This window comes from Bolinopsis microptera, chromosome 6 (assembly GCF_026151205.1).
Source record: "Bolinopsis microptera isolate Bmic1 chromosome 6, MBARI_Bmic_1.0, whole genome shotgun sequence".
In the NCBI taxonomy this organism is placed as follows: domain Eukaryota; kingdom Metazoa; phylum Ctenophora; class Tentaculata; order Lobata; family Bolinopsidae; genus Bolinopsis; species Bolinopsis microptera.
The window spans coordinates 14,176,815-14,187,245 of record NC_087077.1 but is presented as its reverse complement, the minus strand read 5'-3'; the positions used below and the strand labels follow the sequence as shown (position 1 = coordinate 14,187,245).

Below are 10,431 nucleotides of genomic sequence, written 5' to 3'. Positions count from 1 at the left end.
CGCCATGGCACGCCAATCGAAATCCCTGTCACCTAGCGGTCTGTGTGCTGTCACAGTCAGCTGTGCGCTGCATAGTGAAACAAATTTTAGTGAAACAAATTTAAAATTTTATCCTTTATTTTACAATCATAATATAATAATATTTATAAGCCTCCGTTTTGAAAGTTTTAAATTTTAATATATTCACATTTCTATTTGAAATTCAATTTAATTTATAAGTCAATTTGACCAAAACCCATAATCATGGGTAGAGTGTACCTGGTACCGCTGCCAGTGTCTCTATTTTGCAAACAAAAGGAAATGATATTAATTTGAATAACCGTCCGCAAATGCAAATTGATACCGATAATGAAATCGGTCGCTCGCTTTTTCCATTCGATCACGGCTTATATTATGACAAATTGTAATAAAGCTTATTGATTGGAAAAAGCGAGCGTCCGATTTCATTCTCGGTATCAATTTGCATTTGCGGACGGTTATTTAAATTAATATCATTTCCTTTTGTTTGGAAAAGAGAGACACTGGCAGCGGTACACTTTAACGGGTGATACTCGTAAAATATCTGTTCCATATATTGGGACCAACATATATTGAGTCCAACTCGGCGCGCGTCCTGGTAGGTTGTAAACCTACAATACAATACAACGGTACACTCTACCCATGATTATGGGTTTTGGTCAAATATCATCTCTTTTTGATTATAATGTCAGGATAATTTACAAAGCCGAAATGTAAACTCATATCTTCATTCATATTTATATTAATAATTAGGAGGTAATTTCATCGATTTCGAAATTTTACCTGACTGAATATGGCACTTTTTACTCATTCAAGTTGGCATTAAATTCATATATAATGCAATTTAAATATCGTGGGAAAGCAGAATTTATTCGAAATCACGAATGAGCAAAATTCTCACCTTTCGCACGTGCAAACTTTGAGCGGACGTTGCGTGCGCATACAATATTGAATCACCGTAAATTTTTGCATAGCAGTAATTTATATATAGTTTAATAAGCATGCAAAGTTTCAGAAGATTTTATATAGAACTTGGATCACAACGGGACTCCAAAGTTGATAAAAATGGTGAAAACAGCAATTTTCAGTAATTTTAGCAATTTTCTATCAATTTGGGCGTGTCCCCACGTGTGCAACTTTTCGATTTTCAACTTTAAAACTAGCCTATAACACAATTTAGATCTTTAAGAAGCAAAATTGAGCTCCACAACTCAAGGGATAGCCCAACACCAGAGAATACTAATTCACAACTTTTGTGTTTTTATAAAATTATTCTTCAAAAAAGCACTAACTTCAATAGCGAATATCTTTATGAAGGAGCAAAGTAAGAAACTTTTCCGGTAGATTTTCAGAATGCTTGAACAATTATCTAAGGTAAAAATGACCTCAGATTTTGAATAAAATTACTCCTTAATGGTTTAAAATCGATTTGAAAAGTTATTACTTTGTCAAAAATAAAGTTTTAAAAACACCTAATTTGATGACGTCATCAAGTGATGATGATGGAGATAAATTATTTTTTGATATAATGTAAACTAAAGTATAAACGATTATCTTTAAAACCTGTGGTTCGAAATGACTGTAACGTTTATACTTTTGAATCTACTATATAGACACTTAAATGTAGTCTACAATTGACTACAAAAGCGTCTATACATTTACTGGGCCGCGCTCAGCCTGTCATTCCGCCTAATCTCTAATTTAACAACATTAAAGCCTGGGGTCCTCAGGTAACTATACATATATATATATATATACATATATACAATACTTCACGACAATCTGTTGTATAGAAAAACAGGGGTTCCAGAAAACCCACTTCCCGATACTCCTGAAACATGAAATTTTTTTTGCAGTCGATTTGGACAAGGTCTAGACGCCCTGCAAAGTTTTAGATCTCTAACTCAATTTTAACATGGTTTTTAAGGCACCTGCAATCGAATTGAATATGGCGATTTTGGGTTATTTTACCTACTAATTTCGTATAACATGCTGGCGCGTATTTTGCGCAAATTTCTTTAAAACCTCCATATAACTATTTCTTATTCCTGTCATCTTTAACATTGAATTAAAATGTTTTGAACTTAAATGTACCTGCTGAACTACTTTCGAAAGAGTCTTAATGCCTGGAAAACAATAAAGGGGATATAATAGTATAGGGGGTAACTAGTATTGTGAATATAAGGGCGACGGTAATGCTTGCCAGCATTGTGATAACTGGCCGCCAAAGCCGCGCATTCTTGAAAACAGGATTAAATTGTTTATGATTATACAACAAATAGAAATAAATTTAAACTATCCGTGGTTTTTTTTAAATGAATTATAATCTTACCTAAATCCAAAGCCAGCTTTGTAAAATTTACTATTAGATCATAATATATCGTCAATTCTCAATCACCCCCACGCGCAGCGTTGTGACCTCTATTCGCAGTATTTTACACATATTTAGAGGTCGGCAATTTATTCCATTGATAATTTAAAAGTTTCAATATTTTTGTATTAAATTCTTTTTCAATACAGTTGTAAATCGATTAAGTTTGCTTTTCGTGAAAATTTGATATACTTTCGTAAAATAGTTTTGACGTGGCAGCGATTTGAAAAGAAATTTAACTAAAACTGATACAAAAAAATGGACATTTTTTGTTATTAAAACATGTATAACTTGGGCTGTGTTGACAGTAGAAAAATAAATTAACCCCTATCCGAAAGGTTTAAATTTTTTTAATACGCCGCGCAAATCTAAGCGCGCTATTTACGTGTCAAAATCGTCAAAAACGTAAAATAGTTGATGAAGGAGCACTATGGCGCCATTTTTACCTGATCGTATGTGAAGATTATAACTTCGCGCCATTTTGTTATTTCTGCTCGTTGTAAAATGTCAGCTGTTATCGACTGTTGTATTATATATTGCAATTAACGATTCACGATAACAGATAATAGGGTTTTGATTTAAGTTTTTAATTAATGCCAGTCGGATAACTTTTACGAACCGGTAAGTTATTAATTGTTATTTATATCTGTTATTTCATACTTGGTTTCGGTTTTATTCCGAACCATTTCACATTTACACCAACCATTTACACTTTTTAAAACCCCTTAACAGCCAGTAAGATAACCCACAAAACTGACTCCTGGCACTAATTTCAGGATCTCGTACGGCCAAATAATGTGTTTTACACTTATTCAACCATTTACACTTTTTAAAACCCCTTTACAGCCAGTAAGATAACCCACAAAACTGACTCCTGGCACTAATTTCAGGATCTCGTACGGCCAAATAATGTGTTTTACACTTATTCAACCATTTACACTTTTTAAAACCCCTTTAAAGCCAGTAAGATAACCCACAAAACTGACTCCTGGCACTAATTTCAGGATCTCGTACGGCCAAATAATGTGTTTTACACTTATTCAACCATTTACACTTTTTAAAACCCCTTTACAGCCAGTAAGATAACCCACAAAACTGACTCCTGGCACTAATTTCAGGATCTCGTACGGCCAAATAATGTGTTTTACACTTATTCAACCATTTACACTTTTTAAAACCCCTTTAAAGCCAGTAAGATAACCCACAAAACTGACTCCTGGCACTAATTTCAGGATCTCGTACGGCCAAATAATGTGTTTTACACTTATTCAACCATTTACACTTTTTAAAACCCCTTTACAGCCAGTAAGATAACCCACAAAACTGACTCCTGGCACTAATTTCAGGATCTCGTACGGCCAAATAATGTGTTTTACACTTATTCAACCATTTACACTTTTTAAAACCCCTTTAAAGCCAGTAAGATAACCCACAAAACTGACTCCTGGCACTAATTTCAGGATCTCGTATGGCCAAATAATGTGTTTTACACTTATTCAACCATTTACACTTTTTAAAACCCCTTTACAGCCAGTAAGATAACCCACAAAACTGACTCCTGGCACTAATTTCAGGATCTCGTACGGCCAAATAATGTGTTTTACACTTATTCAACCATTTACACTTTTTAAAACCCCTTTACAGCCAGTAAGATAACCCACAAAACTGACTCCTGGCACTAATTTCAGGATCTCGTACGGCCAAATAATGTGTTTTACACTTATTCAACCATTTACACTTTTTAAAACCCCTTTACAGCCAGTAAGATAACCCACAAAACTGACTCCTGGCACTAATTTCAGGATCTCGTACGGCCAAATAATGTGTTTTACACTTATTCAACCATTTACACTTTTTAAAACCCCTTTACAGCCAGTAAGATAACCCACAAAACTGACTCCTGGCACTAATTTCAGGATCTCGTACGGCCAAATAATGTGTTTTACACTTATTCAACCATTTACACTTTTTAAAACCCCTTTACAGCCAGTAAGATAACCCACAAAACTGACTCCTGGCACTAATTTCAGGATCTCGTACGGCCAAATAATGTGTTTTACACTTATTCAACCATTTACACTTTTTAAAACCCCTTTAAAGCCAGTAAGATAACCCACAAAACTGACTCCTGGCACTAATTTCAGGATCTCGTACGGCCAAATAATGTGTTTTACACTTATTCAACCATTTACACTTTTTAAAACCCCTTTAAAGCCAGTAAGATAACCCACAAAACTGACTCCTGGCACTAATTTCAGGATCTCGTATGGCCAAATAATGTGTTTTACACTTATTCAACCATTTACACTTTTTAAAACCCCTTTACAGCCAGTAAGATAACCCACAAAACTGACTCCTGGCACTAATTTCAGGATCTCGTACGGCCAAATAATGTGTTTTACACTTATTCAACCATTTACACTTTTTAAAACCCCTTTAAAGCCAGTAAGATAACCCACAAAACTGACTCCTGGCACTAATTTCAGGATCTCGTACGGCCAAATAATGTGTTTTACACTTATTCAACCATTTACACTTTTTAAAACCCCTTTACAGCCAGTAAGATAACCCACAAAACTGACTCCTGGCACTAATTTCAGGATCTCGTACGGCCAAATAATGTGTTTTACACTTATTCAACCATTTACACTTTTTAAAACCCCTTTAAAGCCAGTAAGATAACCCACAAAACTGACTCCTGGCACTAATTTCAGGATCTCGTATGGCCAAATAATGTGTTTTACACTTATTCAACCATTTACACTTTTTAAAACCCCTTTACAGCCAGTAAGATAACCCACAAAACTGACTCCTGGCACTAATTTCAGGATCTCGTACGGCCAAATAATGTGTTTTACACTTATTCAACCATTTACACTTTTTAAAACCCCTTTACAGCCAGTAAGATAACCCACAAAACTGACTCCTGGCACTAATTTCAGGATCTCGTACGGCCAAATAATGTGTTTTACACTTATTCAACCATTTACACTTTTTAAAACCCCTTTAAAGCCAGTAAGATAACCCACAAAACTGACTCCTGGCACTAATTTCAGGATCTCGTACGGCCAAATAATGTGTTTTACACTTATTCAACCATTTACACTTTTTAAAACCCCTTTACAGCCAGTAAGATAACCCACAAAACTGACTCCTGGCACTAATTTCAGGATCTCGTACGGCCAAATAATGTGTTTTACACTTATTCAACCATTTACACTTTTTAAAACCCCTTTAAAGCCAGTAAGATAACCCACAAAACTGACTCCTGGCACTAATTTCAGGATCTCGTATGGCCAAATAATGTGTTTTACACTTATTCAACCATTTACACTTTTTAAAACCCCTTTACAGCCAGTAAGATAACCCACAAAACTGACTCCTGGCACTAATTTCAGGATCTCGTACGGCCAAATAATGTGTTTTACACTTATTCAACCATTTACACTTTTTAAAACCCCTTTACAGCCAGTAAGATAACCCACAAAACTGACTCCTGGCACTAATTTCAGGATCTCGTACGGCCAAATAATGTGTTTTACACTTATTCAACCATTTACACTTTTTAAAACCCCTTTACAGCCAGTAAGATAACCCACAAAACTGACTCCTGGCACTAATTTCAGGATCTCGTACGGCCAAATAATGTGTTTTACACTTATTCAACCATTTACACTTTTTAAAACCCCTTTAAAGCCAGTAAGATAACCCACAAAACTGACTCCTGGCACTAATTTCAGGATCTCGTACGGCCAAATAATGTGTTTTACACTTATTCAACCATTTACACTTTTTAAAACCCCTTTACAGCCAGTAAGATAACCCACAAAACTGACTCCTGGCACTAATTTCAGGATCTCGTACGGCCAAATAATGTGTTTTACACTTATTCAACCATTTACACTTTTTAAAACCCCTTTAAAGCCAGTAAGATAACCCACAAAACTGACTCCTGGCACTAATTTCAGGATCTCGTATGGCCAAATAATGTGTTTTACACTTATTCAACCATTTACACTTTTTAAAACCCCTTTACAGCCAGTAAGATAACCCACAAAACTGACTCCTGGCACTAATTTCAGGATCTCGTACGGCCAAATAATGTGTTTTACACTTATTCAACCATTTACACTTTTTAAAACCCCTTTACAGCCAGTAAGATAACCCACAAAACTGACTCCTGGCACTAATTTCAGGATCTCGTACGGCCAAATAATGTGTTTTACACTTATTCAACCATTTACACTTTTTAAAACCCCTTTAAAGCCAGTAAGATAACCCACAAAACTGACTCCTGGCACTAATTTCAGGATCTCGTACGGCCAAATAATGTGTTTTACACTTATTCAACCATTTACACTTTTTAAAACCCCTTTACAGCCAGTAAGATAACCCACAAAACTGACTCCTGGCACTAATTTCAGGATCTCGTACGGCCAAATAATGTGTTTTACACTTATTCAACCATTTACACTTTTTAAAACCCCTTTAAAGCCAGTAAGATAACCCACAAAACTGACTCCTGGCACTAATTTCAGGATCTCGTATGGCCAAATAATGTGTTTTACACTTATTCAACCATTTACACTTTTTAAAACCCCTTTACAGCCAGTAAGATAACCCACAAAACTGACTCCTGGCACTAATTTCAGGATCTCGTACGGCCAAATAATGTGTTTTACACTTATTCAACCATTTACACTTTTTAAAACCCCTTTACAGCCAGTAAGATAACCCACAAAACTGACTCCTGGCACTAATTTCAGGATCTCGTACGGCCAAATAATGTGTTTTACACTTATTCAACCATTTACACTTTTTAAAACCCCTTTACAGCCAGTAAGATAACCCACAAAACTGACTCCTGGCACTAATTTCAGGATCTCGTACGGCCAAATAATGTGTTTTACACTTATTCAACCATTTACACTTTTTAAAACCCCTTTAAAGCCAGTAAGATAACCCACAAAACTGACTCCTGGCACTAATTTCAGGATCTCGTACGGCCAAATAATGTGTTTTACACTTATTCAACCATTTACACTTTTTAAAACCCCTTTACAGCCAGTAAGATAACCCACAAAACTGACTCCTGGCACTAATTTCAGGATCTCGTACGGCCAAATAATGTGTTTTACACTTATTCAACCATTTACACTTTTTAAAACCCCTTTACAGCCAGTAAGATAACCCACAAAACTGACTCCTGGCACTAATTTCAGGATCTCGTATGGCCAAATAATGTGTTTTACACTTATTCAACCATTTACACTTTTTAAAACCCCTTTACAGCCAGTAAGATAACCCACAAAACTGACTCCTGGCACTAATTTCAGGATCTCGTACGGCCAAATAATGTGTTTTACACTTATTCAACCATTTACACTTTTTAAAACCCCTTTACAGCCAGTAAGATAACCCACAAAACTGACTCCTGGCACTAATTTCAGGATCTCGTACGGCCAAATAATGTGTTTTACACTTATTCAACCATTTACACTTTTTAAAACCCCTTTAAAGCCAGTAAGATAACCCACAAAACTGACTCCTGGCACTAATTTCAGGATCTCGTACGGCCAAATAATGTGTTTTACACTTATTCAACCATTTACACTTTTTAAAACCCCTTTACAGCCAGTAAGATAACCCACAAAACTGACTCCTGGCACTAATTTCAGGATCTCGTACGGCCAAATAATGTGTTTTACACTTATTCAACCATTTACACTTTTTAAAACCCCTTTAAAGCCAGTAAGATAACCCACAAAACTGACTCCTGGCACTAATTTCAGGATCTCGTATGGCCAAATAATGTGTTTTACACTTATTCAACCATTTACACTTTTTAAAACCCCTTTACAGCCAGTAAGATAACCCACAAAACTGACTCCTGGCACTAATTTCAGGATCTCGTACGGCCAAATAATGTGTTTTACACTTATTCAACCATTTACACTTTTTAAAACCCCTTTACAGCCAGTAAGATAACCCACAAAACTGACTCCTGGCACTAATTTCAGGATCTCGTACGGCCAAATAATGTGTTTTACACTTATTCAACCATTTACACTTTTTAAAACCCCTTTACAGCCAGTAAGATAACAATATAATCCACAAAACTGACTCCTGGCACTAATTTCAGGATCTCGTACGGCCAAATAATGTGTTTTACACTTATTCAACCATTTACACTTTTTAAAACCCCTTTACAGCCAGTAAGATAACCCACAAAACTGACTCCTGGCACTAATTTCAGGATCTCGTACGGCCAAATAATGTGTTTTACACTTATTCAACCATTTACACTTTTTAAAACCCCTTTAAAGCCAGTAAGATAACCCACAAAACTGACTCCTGGCACTAATTTCAGGATCTCGTACGGCCAAATAATGTGTTTTACACTTATTCAACCATTTACACTTTTTAAAACCCCTTTACAGCCAGTAAGATAACCCACAAAACTGACTCCTGGCACTAATTTCAGGATCTCGTACGGCCAAATAATGTGTTTTACACTTATTCAACCATTTACACTTTTTAAAACCCCTTTAAAGCCAGTAAGATAACCCACAAAACTGACTCCTGGCACTAATTTCAGGATCTCGTATGGCCAAATAATGTGTTTTACACTTATTCAACCATTTACACTTTTTAAAACCCCTTTACAGCCAGTAAGATAACCCACAAAACTGACTCCTGGCACTAATTTCAGGATCTCGTACGGCCAAATAATGTGTTTTACACTTATTCAACCATTTACACTTTTTAAAACCCCTTTACAGCCAGTAAGATAACCCACAAAACTGACTCCTGGCACTAATTTCAGGATCTCGTACGGCCAAATAATGTGTTTTACACTTATTCAACCATTTACACTTTTTAAAACCCCTTTACAGCCAGTAAGATAACAATATAATCCACAAAACTGACTCCTGGCACTAATTTCAGGATCTCAAACGGCCAAATAATGTGTTTTACACTTATCCAACCATTTAAACTATTTAAAACCCCTAAGTTAAAGCCAGTAACACTTATTCAACCATTTACACTTTTTAAAACCCCTTTACAGCCAGTAAGATAACCCACAAAACTGACTCTTGGCACTTATTTCTTATTTGACATAATTCTGGCAATTATTATACAATTCCGTCCCTACAGTCACTGATTTGCCGTCATTTAGTAACCACGGTATCTAAGTAACTGACTGTGTCATCTCACTTGGTAACCAAACTTTCACCCTCAGTAGGGTATATCTCAAAATTGAACTCTGAACACGATTTTGATACTGAGCTAATACCTGTTGATCTTAACGACCTCTCCCCTCAAGACTTTGTGGTCTATAAGTTCGGCACTTCGGCTGTTACGTCTGCCAGGTAATGTAGATAAAGTGACTGAGTCATATCTTATCTGGTGTAAGTTGGGTTCAACTACTATTTTTTAATCCTGCATGAGAAACTAAAGTATCATGATAGGGGGCTTTTTTTATAGTTACTGACGCTGGTCCTCACTACTCCCTCATTTCCAGGTTAGTGCACTATTAGTGGGGAGGAGGTGTATTAACTTTATCAGTGACGTAACGTCATGACACTCCTCATCACGGGTATCTTGTAATGGTAACATTGTCATGGTAACAGAAATGTGTTTTCAGGCTGAACAGGAAGCTGTACAACAACCGGTCTGACAAGTTACAAGTGTGGACCTACATCATATCTTCTAGATGTACAGGTTCGTTCATTTACTGATTGATAGCTATTTTAATGAACTTATTTGTTTAGATTTGACGTGTTTCTCAATTGACAATTTTATACCCTCGAGATAATGAAAAATGCAAAATTCTATGAAGGAATCATTTTTAATGTTCAATTACATAAATGATAAACTTAAGTTGACTAAATCGCTGCCTGTATTTGGATTATTTGAAGAAATCAATTTGGTGTGACCACAGTACCATAAGTCGCACTGAGCATAAAACCTGTGAGCGAATCACCATACTTAAAGAGTGTGTGCCAGCTCATGTCCGTCTTCATAACCTCTTCCCTCCA

General features: G+C 36.0%; 1 long non-coding RNA gene across 1 annotated transcript; it reads left to right on the top strand.

Annotated features, from left to right (window-relative positions):
* Positions 1-2,874: 2,874 nt before the first annotated feature.
* LOC134816374 (uncharacterized) lies at positions 2,875-10,116 on the top strand. The gene is made up of 3 exons (XR_010160401.1): positions 2,875-3,010; positions 9,633-9,762; positions 10,038-10,116. It is a non-coding gene; the product is annotated as an uncharacterized LOC134816374 (long non-coding RNA).
* The last annotated feature ends 315 nt before the right edge of the window (positions 10,117-10,431 follow it).